The sequence below is a fragment of the Nicotiana tomentosiformis genome, chromosome 8 (genome assembly GCF_000390325.3).
Source record: "Nicotiana tomentosiformis chromosome 8, ASM39032v3, whole genome shotgun sequence".
Lineage (NCBI taxonomy): Eukaryota > Viridiplantae > Streptophyta > Magnoliopsida > Solanales > Solanaceae > Nicotiana > Nicotiana tomentosiformis.
In genome coordinates this window covers 106,730,662-106,755,140 of record NC_090819.1, presented here as the reverse complement: position 1 = coordinate 106,755,140, position 24,479 = coordinate 106,730,662, and the positions used below count along the sequence as shown (strand labels likewise).

The 24,479-nt window shown below is 36.8% G+C and overlaps 3 non-coding genes across 3 annotated transcripts; all 3 read right to left on the bottom strand.

Annotated features, from left to right (window-relative positions):
• Positions 1 to 9,676: 9,676 nt before the first annotated feature.
• Positions 9,677 to 9,792, bottom strand: LOC138898301 (U5 spliceosomal RNA). The gene has a single exon (XR_011410765.1). It is a non-coding gene; the product is annotated as a U5 spliceosomal RNA (small nuclear RNA).
• A 608-nt stretch (positions 9,793 to 10,400) lies between these two features.
• On the bottom strand, positions 10,401 to 10,561 carry LOC117279060 (U1 spliceosomal RNA). Its single transcript, XR_004509455.1, has one exon. It is a non-coding gene; the product is annotated as a U1 spliceosomal RNA (small nuclear RNA).
• A 2,652-nt stretch (positions 10,562 to 13,213) lies between these two features.
• LOC117277577 (U5 spliceosomal RNA) lies at positions 13,214 to 13,330 on the bottom strand. The gene has a single exon (XR_004507878.1). It is a non-coding gene; the product is annotated as a U5 spliceosomal RNA (small nuclear RNA).
• Between the last annotated feature and the right edge of the window lie 11,149 nt (positions 13,331 to 24,479).

The following is a 24,479-nucleotide window of genomic DNA, read 5'->3' as shown; positions in this document are numbered from 1 at the left end:
GAGGAATAGATATCGGCTGGGTATCTGGTAATGTGTCAATAGAAAACTCAATCTCCCACTCTGGCGGAAGGCCTGGAAGCTCATCGGGAAACTCATTAACCACCGGGATAGACTGAAGGGTCGGTGACTCTGCTTTCATATCCTGTACCCGAACTAAGTGATAAATATAGCCCTTTCTGATCATCTTCCTTGCCTTGAGATAGAAAATAAATCTACCTCTTGGCGATGCAATATTACCTTTCCACTTCAGAATTGGCTCCCTAGAAACTGGAACCGAACCGTCTTTGATCTACAATCAACATTAGCCTAACAAGAAGCCAACCAATCCATACCTATTATAATATCAAATTTCACCATATCTAACTCAATCAGGTCTGCTACTATAGAATGACTATGAACTACTATTATACAGTCTTTATATACCCGTCTAGCTATCACTAGATCCCCTACAGGTGTAGACACCTCAAAAGGTTCAATCAACTCAGGTTCTATCCCAAACTTACTTGCAACCAACAGAGTGACGTACGATAAGGTGAAACCTGGATCAATCAATGCATATACATCATATGAGGAGACTGATAATATACCTGTAACAATATTAGGTTATGACTCCTAATCCTGTCGACCTGTTGATGCATAAATACAGTTCTGAGGACCATTCGAGCTAGATGCTCCACTTCTGCCTCTACCACGACTAGATGGTGCCTGTGAACCTTACCCAGGGGGCGTACTGATGATGACGAACTAGCTATATATCTCGCTATCTGAGCTATACCAGCACCACCTCTCGTCGGACAATCTCTCATAACGTGGCCTGGATAACCACAAGTATAAAAAACACTCAAACCTACAAGGGACTACCTGGCATGCTGCTTACCACACCGAGCACATTGTGGCAAGGATGGCCTCATCTGACTTAACTCACCCCTATACTGAGAACTAGAGGCCCTGAAACTCTGACTAGGCCCTAAATATGTAGAACTATCCAATCTCCTACCGGTAAACTGAGGGGGTGCACTAGCCGATGGTTGGGCTGGATACCTCGGGTACTACTATCGCTGACCACCTCGAAACTCACTAGAAGGACCTGAAGATCTCGCTCTCCTAATCTGGCCCCTATCATTCTCACAATCGGCCCTCTGCTACTTACGCTCCTCTACACCTTGAGCGTATGCCTGAATACGAGAAATATCTATGCCTGGCTGAAGTGAGACCGACATACAGTCATTAAGCAAGTGCACCTCCAACCCCATCACGAACCGGTGAACCCGATTCTCCATCTTAGCTACAATAGTGGGAGTATACCTAGCAAAAGAATCTAACTGAAGGTTGTACTCCCGAACACTCATATTACCCTGCCGAAGGGTCAAGAACCTATCAACTCTGGCATGTCTAAGCTCTGGTGGCAAATAATGATGAATAAAAGCCTCTGTAAGCTCTTGTCATACTGCTGGAGGGGCATTCTCACCTCTGGACAACTCCCAAGACTCGTACCAATTAAGCTAGCTCAACTGACTCAGTTGTAGTGGCCTCGCATTAATGATATCGTGAACCCTCGCATTGATGGCCCTATCTGCATGACTGATACCTACCTCCTGGCGTCGAGCATGTGCGGCCACTAGTCGAGTCAATAGCTGAATAACATCTCTCATCTCTGGACCCTGTGCCTCTGGCTGAGGAACTGGGGGTACTGGGGTTGGCGCTGGAGTTGGTGCCCCTCGGATCTCTTCCGGAGAAGGTAGGGTATGTGAAGTCTGAGATGGATTCTCAGTATGTGACTCTCCCCAAGCCCTGGTAACTGGTGGCGCTTGGCTTGTAGTCTCATCATCCACGGACTTGCCCTTCTGGGCAGTTGTAGCCTTCTTGGGCATCGCTGAAAACATAACATAACTTTAGGAAAATGAATTCTTATATCGCACGATCTAAGATAAGAAGGGAGGGTAACATCCTATATGTCTCGCAGCCTCCTATTTATAAGTGTGGTGCACAACACACTCATAAACAAGACTCTACTAGACACAGTCTACAGACAACCCTAGGATGGAACTGCTCTAATACCACTATTGTCACGACCCAAACTAATGGACTTTGATGAGTGCCCGAGTTCTACCTACCGAACACCCTTAAGCATACGTCTAAGATATAAACATGAAATAAGTGTAGGTCATGCATAACATCTTCCCCTAAACTGCTGAATCATGTGAATAACTTACGTGAGGAGACATACTCGAAAGACATATATACATATACATGCGAAATACAGTAGGGCGAGCCGACAAGGCCACATACTATCCAACTATAGATGACTGTCTACAGACCTCTAATAGAGTGTAAAACTATATAAAGGATGGGATTGGACCCCGTCATACCCTTATATGTATACAAAAGTATCGTACGAAAACATAATAGCAGCTCTGGATTGAATGGAGCACACCAACTCTCACTGAGCTAGGATCCTAAGGAGGGGGAACGTCAGCCTGTCTACCGGCAACTGTGGGCATGAAACACAGGCCCCCAGGCAATAGGGGCGTCAGGACGAATAATGTACCGAGTATGTAAGGTATAAAAATCAATATATAAAAGGCATGAAAGAAACATAGAGTAAAGAACTCAACCTCTAAGTCTGAATAACTCTGTGAATCATGAAAATATTTATAATGTCATGCGTATGTGTATAAATGTCATATCATGCATAGGTATATGTGTATAAAATATCATCAAACCCCTGAGGGCATCCTATCATATCATCTCAGCCTCTGTGGGCGAAATCATAAATGTATACTAGCTGATCAGGTGGTGGTGCGTATATAACGCCATAACCTTTTCCCATACCCCATATACATATACTATACGCGTATATAACGCCATCTGGTCATGGGTCAATATACATGTATAAATGAATGCAGTGCATAATGAAATAAGTTAATAAGATCTCTTGGAATGTCATGAGACCCATGAACATACGATATGATAGTAGGACATATGGGGAATCAAGAACATAGGTAACTGTAGTACTTCTAGGAATAGAATCATTCGTGAAAGTGGCGTGCTTGCTCTTTTCGTTGTATCATATGGATCATGCCAAAAGGAAAGAAAGGATAGCCTTAACATACATGTATTATCTCTTACTTATTACTCAACCAAGCTTAACACAACTTCTTGCATCTACAACAAGTGAAATGATATTGCCGTTAACATATAATGTCATACCATCGTATTTGGCTAGCCGTATGGCTTAAGAAAAATTGGGCAGAAACTCCCCTATTTTTAATACATTGCAAAGACCACTAAGGGTCATCAACAACCCAACAACAACTATAACCAACAATAACAAGAACAACAATATAATCCAATATGAGTTTCTCTGATTATCTTAATAATCATATTGAGCGGCAAGCTCGTTTTTACTCATAACAAGATATAAATTGAATCCAACTCTTATTCCGTAAATTAATTTACAACCTTCATAACATCATACTTATATGTACTATATTATTTCTAGTTCAAAACATCCACAAAATGTCTTCCAAAACAGCCCCATACATCTAGCACCTTAATGTTTATCGCCAATTACTTGTTTTTCATCTTTTCTTCTTCAATCAACTTAATTAACTCCTAGAAAAAACTTAACAACAGCAGCCACAACATTATCAAATTATTTCTCACAATTTCCAGCCACCACAAACCATATATTTAGCCACAAAATAGTCCAACCAAAAAGACAACCATATCCCATATTCTTTCAAGTGCTATCTTATGGTTTTTCACTCAAAAAACACAACCAACACAAGATTAACCTTAGACAGCAGCTACAACTCGAAACTGTATCTCAACTTAGCTCACAATAGCCCTCAATCACACCACAATATCATAGAAGTATTCTCTTGTAGTCTTTAAGATCTTTGATGTTGATTTGAGTTGATTTCCCTTGAGTTTCGATCTTGGTATCTTGGAATATGTTAGGGAGGGTTTTGGAGAGCTTTTGGATGAAATTTAGGTGAGAAATGACCCGAAATGAGGCTGAAACATCTTTTAAAAGACGTAGGGCCGGTGGCCATCTCAAGTCGGTCCCAACCGAGCTGCTTGCACAGTCTCGCAAAAATACGGATATCTCTCTACTCCTATATCGTATCGATGAACGGTTTAATGAGCTTTAAAATAGACTCGTAGATCTTCAATTTGGTATATAATATGTCCCAAAAAGATCTCATATATCACACGAAATTTATTGCTCAAAAAGCTCCATTACAAGGCAAATCCTTAGTTGGTTTTTCCGCAACTTTAATTCGATTTTTCCCAAACTTTATATTTTCTATCTAAACATCATATATAGATATATTATGACTTTAAACTCATTTAAATTATGATAAACAAGTTTCATATTTATTACGTCGCCTTGGGACGCACATGGTGTAACAAATGTATGCTAATATCTTGAGTTTCCAATGCAGGTTTGTTTTTAAGCGTATAATGGAGGACCCAATTAAGACAATTCGAAAACAAATCAGCTAGAAATTATTTAGTCAAGATGCTCAAACTGGTTTGGATACCATGGTTATAGAAAAAAATACATTGCATCCCTTTTACCATCTTTAGGTTGGCTCAACAATGGAATTGAGTAGTGTTAAGGGAACTTGTATAACTGGAGTTATGACCTTAAAATCCAAGTAAAATGAATGGTGCCCCAGCCAAGAAGAAGAATATTCTGTATCATATTCATTACGTCACCTTGGGACGCACAGGGTGTAACAAATTTATGCTAATATCTTGAGTTTCCAATGCAGGTTTGTTTTTAAGTGTATAATGGAGGACCCAATTGAGATAATCCGAAAACAAAGCAGCTGACAATTATTTAGTCAAGATGCTCAAACTAGTTTGGACACCATGGTTATAGAAAAAAATACATTGCATCCCTTTTACCATCTTTAGGTTGGCTCAACAATGGAATTGAGTAGTGTTAAGGGAACTTGTATAACTGGAGCTATGACCTTGAAATCCAAGTAAAATGAATGATGCCCCAGCCCAGAAGAAGAATATTCTACTATTAGTAAAATGGCTCAATAGATTAATCGATAATGTGAATTCAACTGTTGATTTCAGTATGGCAATTGACGAAATTTTTATAGCTACTGGTTTCCTTCGAAAGTATTTTCAAACAACCAACATACTTATTTTCTCACAAGCATTTTTCTAAAGATATTGTTCTCAGAAGAAAAACACAAAGGAAAGATGATTCCTACATCCACATAATTTTTGTTGTTTTGTTATGAAAATATTATTGTGGATATTCATGTATTAATCCGCTGTAGATAATCTTTCTTAGTACTCCATTGAAGTTTATCTCCAAGCAGCTAATGCAGGCAGGTTGCAAGAAACTCAATGAAATAATTTGCAGTAACTTCTTATTAAACATGCTGGTTGCGAGCAACTCATGCAGACAACTTATAAGCAGCTCAAAAAAAGCCCCGCATATGCTTCCTGAAAAGCCTCGCAGCTGCTTCTTTTCTTCTAAAAATAGAGTAGATTTCAGTTCACTATTAGATCAGTTTGAAGTCGAATAATATATTAGTCTCTCTCTATACTTGCCTTCAGCTTATTTACTTTACGGTTTTTATTTTATAACACGTTATCAGCATGAGACTCTGCCTTTTGAGCACTTACTTCGAATTTAATTTCTATTTCAATGTCCACCTCCGATGTAAGGTGACACTCTTATGTTCGTGGTTAGATCTTGTTCATTCCAAGTATCGTAAGGCATATTATATCCTTGAAGTGGTGAGCTTTTCTTCTTGACAGTAGTAATGTAGATATCACTTACGTTTGGAGTGGCCAAACTTGTGTAAATTAATTTGAGCTTTTTGCTTATATTTGATTTAATATCTTTATCATCACTTGCTTGGTTATGTGCTACGTATATATTTGTTTTCGTCCTAATTATCTTTAAAAAGGATTACAATGTGGATAACATTATTAGATCCACTTAAACTCCAGCAGAGGTTGCAAGAAATATACAACCACCAAAAATGACTATGTTTCGTATATCTCATTGTAACTAAATTTTGTTAACCACTAGAAGTGGTATATGCCTATAACTACTAGAAGTGGTATATGCCTATAACTACCAGAAGTGATAATTTAGGCTTGCTATGATTACAATAAAGATAACTAAGAGAGAAAAAAAATTCTGCATATTACAAGCATACCTCGATTTGCTCCTGAAGTAGCAAATATATTAAAAAAGTTTTGAAGCCATCACAATTTTATATGATTAATGCACGTTCAAATAATTATGTTCCATGTTTGTAAATATGAACACACTCTTTATATGAATGTATTACAACTCAACTCTAGAAGAGGTAATATGATTGAGAGAATGTATATTTAATATTTTATATTTTAAATTTGCTTCTGAAGTAGTAAAACAATTGAAATTTCTTCCTGAAGCAGGAAAATATTATGAGCGGTGGTTTCTTGTGCTTACACAAAATAATGAGCTATTCAAAGTTATTTTTGAAGCACATTTTTATTCCCTGGAGTGAATGAAGAAATACCACAACTCACCTCCTGAAGAGGTAGAATAACAGATGATATAAATCTTATTTTTGTGGCATAATGATCATTGCCACACGTACCTATTGTACGTAAAACATCTTGGATAATTTTATTAAGTATCATCTAAGGCAAAAGGATTCTTATAGAATGCTTTCTACTATAACCATATTAGTATATTATGGTTAGTTGCTATTGATTTCCCCGTTCAGATGATAATAGCATTTCTCCATGAAGGAGACATCTGCCACAAAGTTGGCGGTAAAAATGCTGAAATTCTTAATTTTTGTCATTTATATATTTAGAATTGTCTTTATATTGTTCATTTGATTATGATTTTTCCTCATGATACCAGAAGTGTCTGAACAATATTGGATAGTACAAAATATATCAAAAAGTCCTGAAAAGCTAACTATTTGTTTAGAAGACATATGACACGAGTAGTGTCTGAATAATATTAAATTGTGGATAATAAACGAAGGCTCTCGAAGAGTTTATATACAAATATGTCATTCATATTATATGATTGTGGTCAAAACATATGGTGTAGTAAACCCGAAGTTTACTAATACAAATGAATATCATACTGAGACTACAAATGATTGGAAGATTGAACATCTTCATATTTCCACAATCATAGGGGGTAAAATAATATGTATGTGAGAAGTTACCCACCTTATTCTTCAATTTGTACTACATTACGTGTCACAGTAAATCAGAAGTTTACTAATGCAAAAGCAGTCATAGTAAATTAGAAGTTTTACTGAGGCAAAAGTAGCTACAGTAAACTAGAAATTTACTAATACAAAAGTAGCCACAGTAAATCAGAAGTTTACTGATGCAAAAGTTTATGCCATACTAAACCAGAAGTTTACTGAAAGATAGCATATGTGCAAATAAGTTATTAGTCAGTATAACCGATATTGCTATCCGATATAAGTATGATGAGCTAATTGAGAATTTCCTTTTTTAATCTCCTTTTTATTATTTTTCTTTTTAAGTGTAGTACCAATCTTCTTTCCACTTCAAACTTCTTCCTTTTTTTCTATGGAGTAGTAAGTCTAGGGGCGTATTTACTATTCAGTATATGGGGCACGTGGACCCATGGTCTTTCTTCCAAATTAAGTATTTTATATACATATTCTTTAGAATTGATCTAACATTATATATTGGCTCTTTGCTCCAAAAAGCTGAATGCTGCACTTGGTAGAATGCTGAGTGATTAACCAAGAAACATATGGATCAATTCTCACTTAGTGTCAAAACTCTCCCTCGACTATTCGAAATAGTATAGATTTACCCTTAGTTAAAAATTGGCATTATTTGAGCCCTTGCCATTGAAAGTACAAGAAGGGAGGGATGAATTGTACACCTATTTAAAAATTAGCCGACTACAATATAGGCTTAGTCGACTGATACAAAGAGAGCCTGTAAAAAATTGTTAGTCCTTTCGATTTAAATAAGTGTAAATCACAACAAACAGTAATGTAACGACCTGACCAATCGTTTTGATCTTTAGCATATTGTTCGGCGGTTTGAGGTCTTGAGTAGCTTCACTTCAGGTGTTATGACTTGTATGTGTGGTCTGAATTGAATTTCGGGGAGTTTGGAGTAGATTTAGAAAGAAAGTCCTATTTTGAAAACTTTAAGTTGAAAGAGTTGACAAAATTTTGATTTTTGGGTAAACGACCTCAAAATTAGGATTTAAAGGTTTCAATAGGTTCGTATAATAATTTCGGACTTGGGCGTATATTCAGGTTGAGTATCGGATCATCCGGGAGCATTTCAGCGTTTATTATGGAACGTTAACATTTTGAAAGTTTAAGAATTTCATAACTTTTGCTTGAAGTGAATTTTGATGTTATCGATGTCCGTTTGAGATTTCGAGTCTGGGAATAGTTCCTTATGGAGATTTTGGTCGTAGGAGCGTGTCCGCACGTTGATTTAGAGGTCTGTAGGTCATTTCGGTATCAATTGGCAAAAAATGGAAATGGGATAATTTTTGGAAAGTTTGCTCGGGAGTGGACTTTTTTATATCAAGGTCGAATTCCGATTGTGAAAGTTGGAGTAGGTCCGTAATGTCAATTATTGAAGAACTAGAAGATTCTTTAAAAATTCTCTTGTGTTGCTTGTTCTCATAATAAATTGATTATACCAGCTAAAGTTAGGACAGTCCCTTGAATTCTAGAAGATATAAAAGGTGAATGTGGGCACATTCACCTATCATGTGAACCACTTATAGATGCATATATAAGATGATTACATGTATGTTTATAGTCAATCTACAATTTGGCATTTGAAATTGCTTTTCTCAATTAAGAGCATAATATTTTGATTATGTAATCAAGACAGTTCATCTTGATAATGCTAGTTTATATCCAAGAATACGTATCATGTTAAAAATAACTTATCTCTGATTGAATCCTTAAATTATTCGTCACTTTTTAATTCTATTATCATTAAGATATCTTGGTAAATAATAACTTTCTTAAAGAGTAATTTGATTGGTAGTATTACGCTAAAATATAATCGGTGAAATGTATTTGAATTGGTTTGATTTTTTAAAGGGAAAAAATCTATCTAAACCGAACCATAAACACATAAACACACTTACAGACGGATTAGGGGAAGATGATGTACATCTTAGCTAGGTAATCACTACTTAGGAGGGCTTTATCTCTGTTCACAATTATTAGAACATAACGATCAAGCTTAACCATCAGATTGGTCACGGAAAGAACTCCCTACACAACCTTTCTATTTCAAATTGTTGCATATCTCTTTTCCGGAAAATAAAATTCAATTTGATAAATGAGTTACTTCCAACTGCAGTAACAAATCTTCATTTTCATTCACAAAATTACCATTCAGCTGCCAGACTTAGAGAATTGAATTTCTATCCTCAAAAGATTTATTGCTAGTCTAGATGATGAGGATGCTCTGTTTTGGTTTTCGACTGTGCTTGTGCTCTATGTCCAAGTTTCTTTTATCTTTTTTTCCTTTAAGAGTTTTACTTGGTAATAACAGTTGTTTAATTAACACAAAATAAATACCATGAAAACCTAAATTAACTTTTCATGTCACTTTTGAATATAACCCTGAAAGATTGAAACTAAATTTGTAGGGGAAACTCAGTAAAGAGAAACCCTCCAAAAATAGGCGTATGCCACTAAATGCAGCGCACACACGGTATTCTTTAGTAAAAGGCGAAAGAATAGTTCGCTTTGTGCTCACTGCGTGGCTGCGTGAGTTTTTGGCACCACTTGTGCTAACATTTTATATGTGACAAGAAGTTTGTGTTTACTCTTTTTGTTTCGATGTGGGAGTCTGCACGCTTCTTGTTTTCTGCCTTACTGAACTTTGCTATGTTTGAAATTCTACATCTCAAATAGAAGCGGCTTTGCTATTCTGTCTACTTCGTCGTTTGATTAATTTGCATAGTATTTAAGCGTTGAATTGTTTCAGTTACTTGCTGATTGGGAAGAAATAGATGCTCCTGATGATGAAATGTTGCATAGAATGTGTTGGACTAAATTTTTTGAACCTATAATGAGGCTTTGTATTTCTAGTGTTTGAAATTGCAGAAAACAGAGCAGCAGCAGGTTGTTTGAATTTCACCTTTTATAGTTATAATAAAATGGCTTTACATTGATATTCAGTGTGTTTGAATTGCTTCTGAATGGTATGAGAATGCTTTACTGCGTATATCAAACTTCCAATGTAGGCAAGTTTTAGGATCATGCTCACAGACTGATCAATAAAATCGTGTAGAAAAAAACCTCATTACGGGACTTCTGGGCCATTAGACAATATATAACCCATTGAGAAGAAAATTTTACGTGTAGAATTGGGTAAGGGCCGCGCGAACGCAGGCCCCCACTACCACAAATTATGACGTAGAGTCAACCACTTGGGTCGACCTTAGACGAGCACCCCTCCAAAGTGCAATAGAGGTCACCAACCTAGGCCATGGGTCTTATTGATCGCCCATTGACCCCGTCCAGGTAAGTATGTTTCAGCGTAGCTCCTTGCCATGGTTCTATACCCCTCCAACTCCTTGTTTTTCTTTTTGCCAGCCGATGAGGGACATCTTATTACTTGAGCTTTCCCCTAATATTTTCTCTGAAATAACTATTGCTACTGAATGTTGTTTATTTTATGTATAATTAAGATGCCCTATCCATATACTAATAATTTTATGTACAATATATAAACTCCTTGCTTTCCTTTCTCCCCTTCAATTTAATATAACACACCAAGATATGAAAACGGGCCGAATGAAATTAGAGGAGATTATTCTGGTTTTTGTTTATAGGTAGAAATTAACTTTAAAAGAAAACTTTTGTAAAATTGTACTATTATAGTAGTACTACTTAACATTGCACACGAAAAGGCTATTTTAACTCTTATTGCTTCTGACTACTTTGCTACTGTTAAACAAATACAAGAAAAGTATTAAAACTCTAGCCATCTTAAAATTGACTATCTTTTCTCTTCTCAGCTCCCCATATGTAGCATTTTTTCGTAAAATGTCATACTTTCAGCAAATCAAATTTTCTCTATAATATGAACAAATCATGTGACTAGGGGTGACAATCTGAGCCCAAACCCATTTGATCCCTTCAACTCGTCCAAGGTTGGGCTGGTCATTGACCCGCCCATTTGTCCATCTCAGTCAATCTAAAATTGGGTTGATTATTAGCCCAAATTGATGCATGAATAACTTTGCTAAAATATCTTTAAAATAATTTCTTTTTTTATTTGATATGTTATATATGACCATAACAAAAGAAAAAGGGAAAAATGCATAAGTACACCCCCTCCCCCGGAACTATGATCATATTTCCAACTACACACCTTTCCATTACGGGGTCCTATTATCTCCTTAAACTATTTTAGAGACGAATTATTTCCAAACTAAAGGCTTATGTGGCAGTGTGCATTTCACTCTCTCAAAGAGAGTGAGGAGCAGATTTTTTTAATTAAATATATACTTTGTAATTTTCAATATATAACAATTATTGTTTTCGTAGGAAAAAAAAGTTAAGTACGTTTAAATTCAAATCCAAAAAGAGTAACTAATTATTACAATTTGAATTAGGAAGAAACTACTCCCCAATTTGAATTGATAATATTTAATTTTTTTAATTTTTATTTTTTTATTTCAAAATTATTTTAAAACTCCAACTTGAAACTACTCCCCAATTTGAATTGGTAGTTTTTTTTTCATTTTTTATTTTAAAATATTTTTAAAACTCCAACTTTATTGGAGCTTAATTTGTCCTACACATCTACACTTGTCATCTTATGATTATGCCACATGGCTTAATATGGTAGTTTTGCCTCTTCTGCATGGGTGGATCTACCTTAGGCGATGACACCGCTTCGTCGGAAAATGTTACTAAATATTTATATGTGATTGAAATGTCGAAACAAAAACTAGAATAAATAAAGTAAATGACACTACTTTATTTATGAGGTCGCGTATTTTAATTTTTTTTTCTTAATCTACAAATAGGAAACACAAGATGGGTTTGAACTATTGACCTTTTAGTTCTTAATTCTTAACAAAACGTTGACATTTTTATTTGAATATAGAAGAATGATGTTGCTTCCATAAGTAGTTCGGCTTTTTTTTTTCTTTCTGTTCATCTTTAATCTCGACGATAAAATTTATTAAAAATAATTTGTGAAATCAAATGAATAATGAGTTTTAATTGAATGTTTGATGCCTTATGTAGAAAAAATTATTTAGTGTTATTTCTAATGAGCTTGTTTTGAATGCATTTCAAACAATAAAAACTTATCGAGAAAAGTTGTAGTAATATACTTGAGTTGTGTTTTATTAATACGATTCAAATTGTGTTCTTTTTTAAAAGATTTGCTTATTTGTTCACGGTTTTAAATGGTGGCCCCGCTTATGAAAAAATCCTATGTATGCCTCTGCTTATTCTATTTTGACCCGCCCAAAATCAGCCCAACTCGCCCATTTGATACCCTGTTGTGATTCATCTTCAATGACGAAGTCAAGTGACCGGTACTGTGCTGGATTAAAAGTGTTTTATACATACAACCTAAGATTATGAAAAAACATATGATTACTGCAAAAGTCACTAAACTTCATAATCTCAAAACCTCTTAACGATGAAGAAAGTGTGATATAATCAACTATCAGACTGATTCGGGAATATAATGTGCATTTCAATGGATAATCTGTTACTTACTCGGTTTTTATTTTTCTTTTCAAACTTATTCGTATCAGTAGCTCATATTATTGTCAAGGGAAGAACTCCCTAAATAGAATGTCATCTTTCAGGTGTTGAGTACTCGTTTCAGAAGATAAATAAGTGAAAGTTACTCCCAACTTTGCAATAATAAATTATCATGTTCATTCAGAAAGTTTAACATAGAAAACCCACAAAGTCTACCAGTTAATTCCACTTATATCCCTATTAACATCAATGATTAAAACTTGAATGGTTCATAGTGCCGGGTTATTTTTGTTTTCCATCTATTTACTGGTTCATAGTGCCGGGCGTAATCGAAGGTCTATCGAAAACAGCCTCTCTACCCCTCGAGGTAGTTTCACACTACCCTCCCCGGAACCCACTTGTAGGATTTTACTAGATCGTTATTGTTATAGTTGATTAAACTGGAATTGTAGGGATACTCAATTCGAGAACCCCTCCAAAAATAGGCGTATGCCACTAAATGCAGCGCGCACACGGTATTCTTTAGTAAAAGGCGAAAGAATAGTTCGCTTTGTGCTCAATGCATGGCTGCGTGAGTTTTGCACTTTGCTTAAGTAACCTTTTATATCAACAAGAAGTTTGGGCTTACTCTTTCTTTTATGATGTGGGAGTCATCTCTCTTCTTCCGCTTTAGTCTCTTCACTGTTTTGTTCAATTACTCTGTGCTTTAAAGTCTACATTTTAATTTTAAATATAAGCGACTTTGCGGATCGTTCTGCTCTGTCGTTTGATTCATTCGCATAGTTGCTTTATGCTTTTTATTCATTTCAGGTTCTTGGTGGTTACACTTGGTTTTTTGTTGTTGTATGATATGGTTGAAAGTCTACTTCTCAAATAGAAACGGCCCTTTGCTATTCTGTCTCCTTCATCATTTGATTCATAGGTATTTAAGCGTTGATTTGTCTTAGTTTCTTGCTGATTGGGAAGAAATATAAGCTCATAACCTGATTATGATAAAAAGTTGCATAAAATGTGTTCGACTAAATATCTTGAACTTCCAATGAAGGTTTTGTCTTTCTTGTGATAGAATTGCAGAAAACAGAGCAGTTGCAGGTTGTTTGAATTGCATCCTTTATAGTTACATTAAGATAGCTTTCTTTCGTGTAGCAAAAAAAAACTCATTGTGGGAATTCCAGGCCATTAGACAACATAAAACCAAATGAGCAGAAAATTTTAGGACTTGTTGGTGTATTGGGTTGAGGTCTCGAGGGCCTCAGGTGAGTTTCAGAGTGGTTTCGGATAAATTTTAACTTCTGATTTTTTTTTACAGCAATGTGCGAAATTTCTGATGCGCAGAGCTGACTTTGGAAGTTTATATCTCGAAATATATAAGGAATCTGGATATTATCAAAACATGAAAGTTGTAGCTCTTTGATTCCAGTTTCCAGAATAATAAACCATTCATCATTCGGATATTTGTACAAAATATTATGATCAATCGACTGAAGCTGGTACTGCAGATTTTGGCTACAGTAGTGTGCATCGCAAGAAATTTCTGTTGCGCAGGGCTGACTTTGGGAGCTTATATCTCGCAATCTATAAGGAGTTTGGCGATGAGTGAAACATGAAAGTTGTAGCACTTTGTATCTAGTTTTTAGAAATTTAAACCATTTGGCAGTTGGAGTTGAGTACAAGAAGTTATGGTTGATATACTACATACTGTCGGGGATGAGTTTGATGTTTTCAACATAAGCATGTAATGATCCAACGGTCCATTTTTAGTTCTAGAGATTGAAATTTGATTTCAAGACTTCGAGGATTTTGATAATAAATTGTAGGAGTGATCTGGAAAGTTTGGTCTAATTCCATCAAGTCGCGGTTGAGTTTTTAGCGCGAAACATGAGTTAATTGTTTAACAAGCAAAATTGGCATCACATTGAACAAATGAGCTCTGAATTGAGTTTCGATTGAACGAATAGGTTCGTATTATTATTTGTGACTCATAGGAACAACAATCATCGAATTCCGAGTTCGTATGATGGAGTTATGGCCTTTTTAGTGAAAACAAAACTGCTGGTGTAAACAGTTTTGACACTTTTAGCGACGGAATTGGACGTTTAGCGACCAGAATAGTATTTTTTGGGCAGAAGCTTAAGGACCAAAAATGATAATTTCCTTCATTTCGTTTTGGATTTTTGGAGCACGGTTCTTGGGCGATTTTGTGGATTTTTTTAAGACTTCAACTTGGGTAAGTGTCCTATATCCAAAAGTGATTATATTTCATAAATCCATGGTTATATTCATCATTTAATTCGGATTTAAATGGAAGAAATTGGGATTTTTGCAAATTCTTTCAAAAACGGAAATTTAAGATTTGGAGGCCGAGTTGTTATCGAAATTTGATAAAATTGGTATGGGTAAACTCGTAATTGAATGGGTTGTCGGATTTTGTGAGTTTTGTCGGATTCCGAGACGTGGGCCCCACGGGCAATTTTTGAGTTAAGTTTCGGATTTTATTGGAAAATTAGTATTTTCATATGGAATTAATTCCTATAATTAGTATTAACTGAATTGAATTAATTTGGATAGATTTGGGCAGTCCGGAGGTCAATTCAAGCAAGAAGGCAATTTTGGAATATCGGCCTAACTTCAAAAAAAAAAGTAAGTATCTTGCCTAACCTTGAGTGGGGGAATTACCTCTTAGGCATCGAGTCTTGTGTGCCATTTTTGAAATGTAAAAAGCTGTGTACGCGAGGTGACGAATACGTACTCGGGCTTATATATGCAAATTTTATTGGGTTAAAGTTTTAGGCATTATTGAGTAGTAAATTGGATAATTATTGGCATTTATTAAATCATCTATTTGTCATGCCTCAATACTTATTTGTTGAATTTATTTTTATATGACAATTTGATGTGATTGTTACTTGAATATTTATATAAATTCCGTGAGTTTGGTGATTTGATATTTTCTGGAAAAAATTATATTATGAAATTTTCATCTGCAAATAATTAATGAAATAAGTTTAAACCGAGGCGTTATATAATTATCAATAATTTGGATTAATGAAGGTGTTTCCCTATACTCCGTATTTTTCATCTCTGTCGTTATTTTGAGGTGTTATACACATTGTGTGGCGCATTGGGCTATTTGTTGTGAAATTAATTGATTTTGTTATATCTTTGAAATTGGTTGTGGCCATTGGGCAAATTGTGATATGAATTGATTTTGTTATGTTGCCGTGATAATATTCCGTGTAAATTGTTGTGTTATTTAAGTTATTATTTTGAGGATATAAGGGTGACATTTCACTGTTGATATTATGTGGGTATAAGGGTGGCATTTCACTGTTGTTATGTATGTTGGGATATTGTCTGGGCGGAGCGATAAAGGTGGTTATAGGAGAAATAAGGGTGGCTATAGGAGAGATAAGGGTGGCTATAGAAGCGATAAGGGTGGCAGGTCTCTTCACTGTTTTGTTCAATTACTCTGTGCTTTAAAGTCTACATTTTAAATAGAAGCCACTTTGTGGATCGTTCTGCTCTGTCCTTTGATTCATTCGCGTAGTTGCTTTTAGCTTTTATTCATTTAAGGTTCTTGGTGATTTTGAAAAAAAAAGATGTTGGAAGCTGGCTAGGAAGGAGGCAAAGTTAACGGTTACGGCGGCTAAGACTGCAGCATTTAGTCGTTTATATGAAGAACTTGAGGGTAAAGGCGGAGACAAGAGGTTGTTTAGGCTAGCCAAGATGAGAGAGAGAAAGGCCCGTGACTTGGACCAAGTGAAGTGAATCAAGGACAAAGAACGTAGAGTTTTGTTGGATGAGGCGCATATCCGTCGGAGATGGCAGACTTATTTCCATAGTCTCTTAAACGAGGACAGAGAGGCAGATCCAGGATTTTAAGACCATGGGTTCACCATGATACTTGTTATAATATTAAGTGATGTATATTTTTTTAAGTGTTTTATGACATATTAATAATTTTGCACATTATTCAACGAGATAAGCTATAGTCTTACTATTCTAAATCTGTGTTTTTCATTAATATTATTAATTATAATCCAACAATCATTGCAAAATGTTTATCTTAAAACATGTTCAGGCTTTAGCATATAATTCAAAATAAAAAGGAAAAGTAGAATACTAATGAAAATTTAATACTGTAAAAATTGAAACTTTGCAAATTTTATAGCTAAAAGAAAATGAAATTATCAAAAAGCTCTTATTAGAGCATATGACAAGTTCTTTATATGTGACTTGCTTATCCATAAAAAGAAAAGTATATTTTATCCTATAAATTTTGAATTTTTTTAAATAATTTGCATGAAATTCAAATATGTTTATGCAATAATTTTGGATAAAAATATTTAAATCAAGTCTCATCATGGACTTAGATCTTATTGTCACATAAATTATTTATAATAAAACTAATTTATAGTGGATCAAGATAAGAGAAATCTCAATGCAAGTAATAAGTAGTTTAATTTCTGACTCCTTAAATTGTTGTTTACCATGAAAACTTGGAGAAGGAGATAAAAAAGAAAAAAATGATAAGAAGGAAAAAAAATAGAACTAAAACAAAAAAAGATCTGCGAGGTACAACTAAATACGTAGTATTATATTAATGTGTGTCCATAGGGTCTCGACCGGAGGCACCAATGCCAAAATTTGAGCATGGGTGCCATCTACTCTCTATGGCTAAACCATTGAAAATTTGTATATAAAATCTGCTTTTACTTGGCAAGAGGATGGGTGCATGTGCCCCACATTTGCTAACATAGATACGCCCTTGAACGAGGATGGGAACAAAGACATTGTTCTGGGTGATTTGGGATCCTCTGAGAGTCGTTGCGACTTTGGGTATTGCAGGTGGATTAGAGTTGAGGAGGTTGTGGGGGCTAGGCGTAAGATGAGAAGGGGCAAAGCGACTGGACCAGGTGAAATCCCGGTGGAGTTTTGGAAGAGTGTGGGCAGGGCGGGCTTGGAGTGGCTTACTAAGTTATTTAATGTCATTTTTAGGAAGAAAAGATGCCCGAAGAGCGGAGATGGAGCACGATGGTTTCTGTGTACAAGAATAAGGGTGATATCCAAAATTGCAACAACTATCGGGGTATTAAGCTGCTTAGTCATACTATGAAGGTGTGGAAGAGGGTGGTGGAGCTAAGGGTGACGAGAAGGGTGTCTGTTTTCGAGAACCAATTTGGGTTTATGCCGGGACGTTCGACTACGGAAGCCATTCACATTGTTAGGAGATTGATGGAACAATATAGGGAGATGAAGAGAGACTTGCATATGGTGTTCATCGATTTAGAAAAGGCTTACGATAAAGTCCTGAGGTATGTTTTGTGGAGATGTTTGGAGGCTAGAGGGGTACCTGTTGCCTACACTAGTGTGATTAAAGACATGTATGAGGGAGCGAAGACCTGTGTGAGGACAGTGGAAGGGGTTTCAGATAATATTTTGGTCATGATGGGGTTGCATCAGGGGTCGGTACTCAGCCCTTTGTTGTTTGCCCTGGCGATGGACGTACTAAGTCGTCACTTCCAAGGGGAGGTGTCGCGGTGCATGTTATTTGCAGACGGCATTATTTTGATTGACGAGACGCGAGACGGTATTAACTCGAGGTTAGAGGTGTGGAGACAGACCCTGGAGTCTAAAGGTTTCAAGCTGAGCAGAACCAAGATAGAATACTTGGAGTGTAAGTTTAGTGGTGCCACTCAGGGAGTGGATGGGGAGGTGAGGCTGGATTCAAAAGTCATCCCTAGGAGGGGGAGTTTTAAGTACCTTGGATCTATTATACACGGGATGGGGAGATTGATGAAGTTATCACACATCGTATTGGGGTGTGATGGATGAAATGAAGACTTGCTTCCGATGTTTTGTGTGACAAAAAGGTATTACCAAAACTTAAAGGTATGTTTTATAGAGCGGTGGTCAGACCGGCTATGTTGTATGGGGCTGAGTGTTGGCCAGTCAAGAGCTCTCATGTTTAGAAGATGAACGTAGCAGAGATGAGTATGTTGAGATGGATGTGCGGGCACACCATATTAGATAGGATTCTGAATGAAGTTATTCGGGACAAGGTAGGTGTGGCCCCCTATTGAGGACAAGATGCGGGAAGCATGGCTTAAATGGTTTGGACATGCGAGGAGGAGAAGCACAGACGCTCCGGTAAGGAGGTGTGCGAGGTTGACATTGGAGGGCCTTAGGAGAGGTAGAGCTAGGTAGGCTGAAGAAGAGTTGGGGTGAGGTGATTATGCATGACATGACGCAGTTACAACTGACCGAGGACATGACCCGTGATAGGAAGGTTTGAAGGTCGAAGATTAGGATATTAGGTTAGGTAATCTAGATTATTCATACCGGTAGTGTTAGTACGTACTCTCGCATTTGGTTGGTAGTAGGCTTATTTGAATACCTGTCGTTTTTTTTTAATTCTTTTTATATTCCGATCATCTTACTATCTTGTTGTGTATGCTGCTTTTACATAATTTTTCGGTGTTGTCCCATCTTATTTCTTGTTATTATTGTGGTACTTATGCTTGACTGAGCTGAGAGTCTATTGAAAACAGCCACTCTACCTCCACAAAGGTATGGGTAAGGTCTGCATACACACTACCCTCTCCAGACCGCACTATGTGAGATTATACTGGGTATGTTGTTGTTTAGATGCTGGAAGCTGGGCTTATGTAATGTCGCATGGAGAGGGAGATTCAAGATTTGAAGTTTATGGGTTCGTATGGTAACTTTAAGTAAATTTATAGTAATAACTGGGTTCACAATTAAATATTTATAGATATTTAGTAAAATATTTAACACATACATTGTCTAGGAAAAAGTTACTGGGTTCATGTGTACCCGTATGTCGTATGGCAAATGCGCCCCCTGGTCACATGGAATGTATGCTAATATCTTGAGTTTCCAATGCAAGTTTGTTTTTAAGTGTATAATGGAGGACCCAATTAAGACAATCCGAAAACAAAGCAGCTAGCAATTATTTAGTCAAGATGCGCGCAAGCTGGTTTGGACACCATGGTTATAGTAAAAAAATACATTGCATCCCTTTTACATCTTTAGGTTGGCTCTACAATGGAATTTAGTAGTGTTAAGGGAATTTGCATAAATGGAGCTATGACATTGAAATCCAAGTAAAATGAATGATGCCCTAGCCCAGAAGAAGAATATTCTACTGTTAGTAAAATGGCTTAATAGATTAATCGATAATGTGAATTCAACTATTGATTTCAGTATGGCAATTGACGAAATTTTTATAGCTAACGGTTTCCTTAGAAAGTATTTTCAAACAACCAACATACTTATTTTCTCACAAGCATTTTTCTAAAGATATTGTTCTTAGAAGAAAAACACAAAGGAACCTACATCCACAAATTTTTCTTTGCTTTGTTATGAAAATATTATTGTGGATATCCATTTATTAATCCGCTGTAGATAATCTTCTTGAATCTATTTAGTACTCCATTGAAGTTTATCTCCAAGCAGCTGATGCAGGTAGGTTGCAAGCAACTCAATGAAATGATTTGCAACAGCTTCTTATTAATCAGGTAGGTTGCGAGCAGCTCATGCAGACAGCTTAGAAGCAACTCAAGAAAAACCCCGTCGATGCTTCCCGAAAAGCCTCGCAGTCGCTTCCTTTCTTCTAAAATAGAGGAGATTTCAGTTCACTATTAGATCAGTTTGAAGTCGAATAATATATCAGTCTCTCTCCATACTTGTCTTCAATTTATTTACTTTACAGTTTTTATTTTATAACACGTTATCAGCATGAGACTCTGCCATTTTGTAACGACCCAACCGGTTATTTTGCGTATCACAGCCCCGTTTACCCCATTTTCTGCTCAATTTATGCCTTACAATTGATTTATGACTTATTGGGTTAGTTGGTTCGGGCCTGGAAGGATTTCGGAGTGAAATGAGACACTTAGTCTCATAATTGAAAACTTAAGTGGAAAAGTTGACTGGACATTCACTTATGTGTAAACGACCTCGGAATTTAATTCTGATGATTTCAATAGCTCCGTATGGTGATTTTGGACTTAGGAGCGTGTCTGGAAAATTATTTGGAGGTCCGTAGCAGAATTAGGCTTGAAATGGCGAAAGTTGTATTTTTGGAAAGTTTGATCGGGGAGTTGAACTTCTGATATCGGGGTTGAAATCCGATTCTAAAAATTTTAATAGGTCTGTGATATCATTTATGACTTGTGTGCAAATTTTGAGGTCAATCGGACGTGATTTGATAGGTTTCGGCGTTGTTTGTGCAAACTTGAAATTTCAAAGTTCATTTGGCTTGAATTGAGGAATGATTCGTGTTTTTAGTGTTGTTGGATGTGATTTGAAGACTCAATTAAATTCGTATGATGTTTTAAGACTTGTTGGTATATTTGGTTGAGGTCCCGAGGGGCTCGGGGGTGTTTTGTATGGTATTCGGATTATTTTTCCTTCATTTTTGCACTGTTGGTAGCAGCTGATTTCTGGTGTTCCAAACCTTCCTCGTGATCGCGAAGATTGGGACGGGATCGCGTAAGCTTATTTGGTGTAGTGGTATTTTTGTTCTATGTGGTCGCAAAGAAAGGAATGCGATCGCGTAAGTGTATTAAGCCATGCTTCGCGAATGCGTGGATGAGGTCACGTTCGCATAGAAGGATTTGATCGGAGATGAAGGGAGGCAATTGCTATACGCGATTGCATGGGGTTGAACGCATTCGCGTAGGTTTGAGAGGCAGCGATCCGCGATCGCGTGAGTGATTTCGCGTTTGCGTAGGGTAAAATGTGTGGGCAGTGGAAAACTATTCTTCACGATCGCGTGGGGATGTTCGCGATCGCGTAAAGCAAAATGACTGGGCAGAGAGTTTAAGTTCTGAAAATGGGACTTCGTCCCATTTTGCATTTTTTACGGATTGGAGCTCGGGAAGAGGCGATTTTTGGGAGATTTTCAGAAGAAACAATGGGGTAAGTGTACTTAACTCAATATTAGTTAAATTACCCGAATCCATGGTTGTTTTTAACATTTAATTGGTGCATTAAGTTAAAATATTATGAAAACCCTCTTGGTTTAATTTGGAGATTTGATGGTCGAGTTGATGTCGGATTTGAGTAAAATTTATATGGTTGGACTCGTGGTTGAATGAGCGTTCATATTTTGTAACTTTTGTCTGGTTCCAAGATGTGGGCCCCACGAGCGATTTTTGAGTGTAATTTAAGATTTTGTGGAAAAATTAGTATTTTGATATGGAATAAATTCCTATAATTTGGGTTGACTGAATCAAATTAATTGTGACTAGATTTGAGCCGTTCGGAAGTTGTTACGCGCAGAATGGAATTTTTGGAGCATTGTTTAGCTTGCTCGACATTGGATTCGTCTTGTTCGAGGTAAGTAACTCTTCTAATCTTGGAGTTGAGGGTATGAACCCTGAATATATGTATTATATAAATCGTTGGGAGGTGACACACATGCTAGGTGACGGGCGTGTGGGCGTGCATTATAAAAATTGTGACATAATTGTTTCTGTGGAATTTTGTAGTTAAATAATCTTGGCATTTTCCATGCAGTTTTATGTGTTAAAGAAATTGAGATGAAAAGCATATTAAAAATCATGTTGAGGCTATGTGCCAGTATTATTGAGACCCACGAAGGTCATATTGGTGTGAATTATTTGTTTATATTGAAAATTCATACTCAGTCATATTCATTTCATTGCATATCATATCTCAGTCTCTGTTGTTATTTATTGATACATCATATCATCATTTTTGGGCTATTCTCATGACATTGTGAGCCCATGAGAGAGAGACTAGAGAGATTGATGACTGAGGGAGGCCGAGGGCCTGATTGTGAGGATATATTTGGGATTGGGCTACATGCCGCAACAGGCCATGTTGGCTTTATATATATTATTACTATTATATGGATCCGGGTTGCTCGCCTGCAGTAGGCCTTAATGGCTTATTATGGCACGTGAGTTGTCCGTGCGGATTCCGATATGATATTATTGCACGTGAGTTGTCCGTGCAGCACGTTAGTTACCCGTGCAGATTATAGTGCTTGGGCTGTAGGAGCCCCTCCAGAGTCTGTACACACCTCCAGTGAGCGCAAGTACCTACTGAGTGCGAGTGCCGAGTGTTGAGTGCCGAGTGCTGAGTAACTGGGAGGCATGAGTGATTATGAGGTATGCCCGAGAAGCTGTTTACGAGTGATTGTGAGGTATGCCCGAGGGGTTGTTTACAAGTGATTGTGAGGTGTGTCCGAGGGGCTATTTACGAGTGATTGTGAGGTAAGCTCGGGGGCTGTTTATGATTTTATCACTGAGTTGCATCGCATTGGCATGCACACATGATATACATGCATAAAGATGTATTTTCCTCATGCTGTACAGCATCACATCATTCATGATTTCTCACACATTTTGACAGATGGGCATAGTGATGCATTTGTTTTTACACGTGTTATCTGGAAGGAAAATGAAACATCTCATTTATTATTGAATGGAATTTTGGGAAAAATTATTGTTTTCAAACTTATTCATTTTTTCGACAACTTCGGCAAACGATTTGGGTTTTCACTGATGTACTTGAAAGGAAAAACTATTAGTTTTGAAATCATGATTTGGCTGAGCATTTTATCTCTGATTTACTTCTGGTATTATTTGCTTTATGTTGTTATGGACTGTTGTGGACTAGTGGGTTTGGACCCGACCTTAGTAGAAGCTCGTCACTACTTTCAACCTAAGGCTAGGTTTGTTACTTACTCAGTACATGGGGTCGGTTGTACTGATACTACACTTCTGCACATTGCGTGCAGATATTGGCTGATGTGCTCGATGGTTGCGGGATTTGAAGATGTACCTGTGTTCCTGTTGTAGCTGCCTCTTGTTCATGGTAGCCTTAGATTTATAAAAGCTCTGTTTATGTATTATTCAAACAGACTATGTAATTATTTCATTTCGCTTTGTATACTCTATTCTTAGAAGCTCGTGATTTGTACTACCAGTTCTTGGGGATTGTATAAGATTAAGATCTTTATTTACTTAAATTGCTTTAATAATTGTTATTGGAATTGGATAGTTGAAAATTGGCTTACCTAGCGGGTTGGGTTAGGTGCCATCACGACTAGTTAGATTTTGGGTCGTGACAATGTGGTATCAGAGCTCTAGGTTCATAGGTTCTATAAGTCATGAGCAAGTGTCTAGTAGAGTCTTGCGGATCGGTATGATGACATCCATACTTATCTTCGAGAGGCTACAGAGAATTTAGGATATATACTTCCCATCTTTCTTTCCTTATCGTGCGAGATTGATTCGGCTTGGGACATAACTCTTTGAATTCCTTCCATGTATTCGTATGCACACATGAGCGCTCGGTATCAGTTGTGCATCGCCGGCTTGTGATTCCATGAATGAAGTTCGAGATGAGTATTCTGTGTTTTGGTGATTGGTCAGTCTGGAGGACTTGAGGCCGGGGTTTGACCGTAGCTTAGGCTCGGTAGTTTCTGTTGTGAGAACTTGTACATTTGGACTCGTATGTCCGGTAATGTCCCTATGAGTGGAATTTGTGGCTCGATGAGTAATAGAATGGCCTTGTGATGAGTACGATGTAACTACGGGATGTGTTAAGACGATTTGAATATGACCAGAAGTGTTTCTGTGAAATGTAAAGGAAAGGCCATTGGGTGCTTTATTTTCATTTTGATGTGACGTACAGTCTCGAATGTGAATGTTTTGAAAG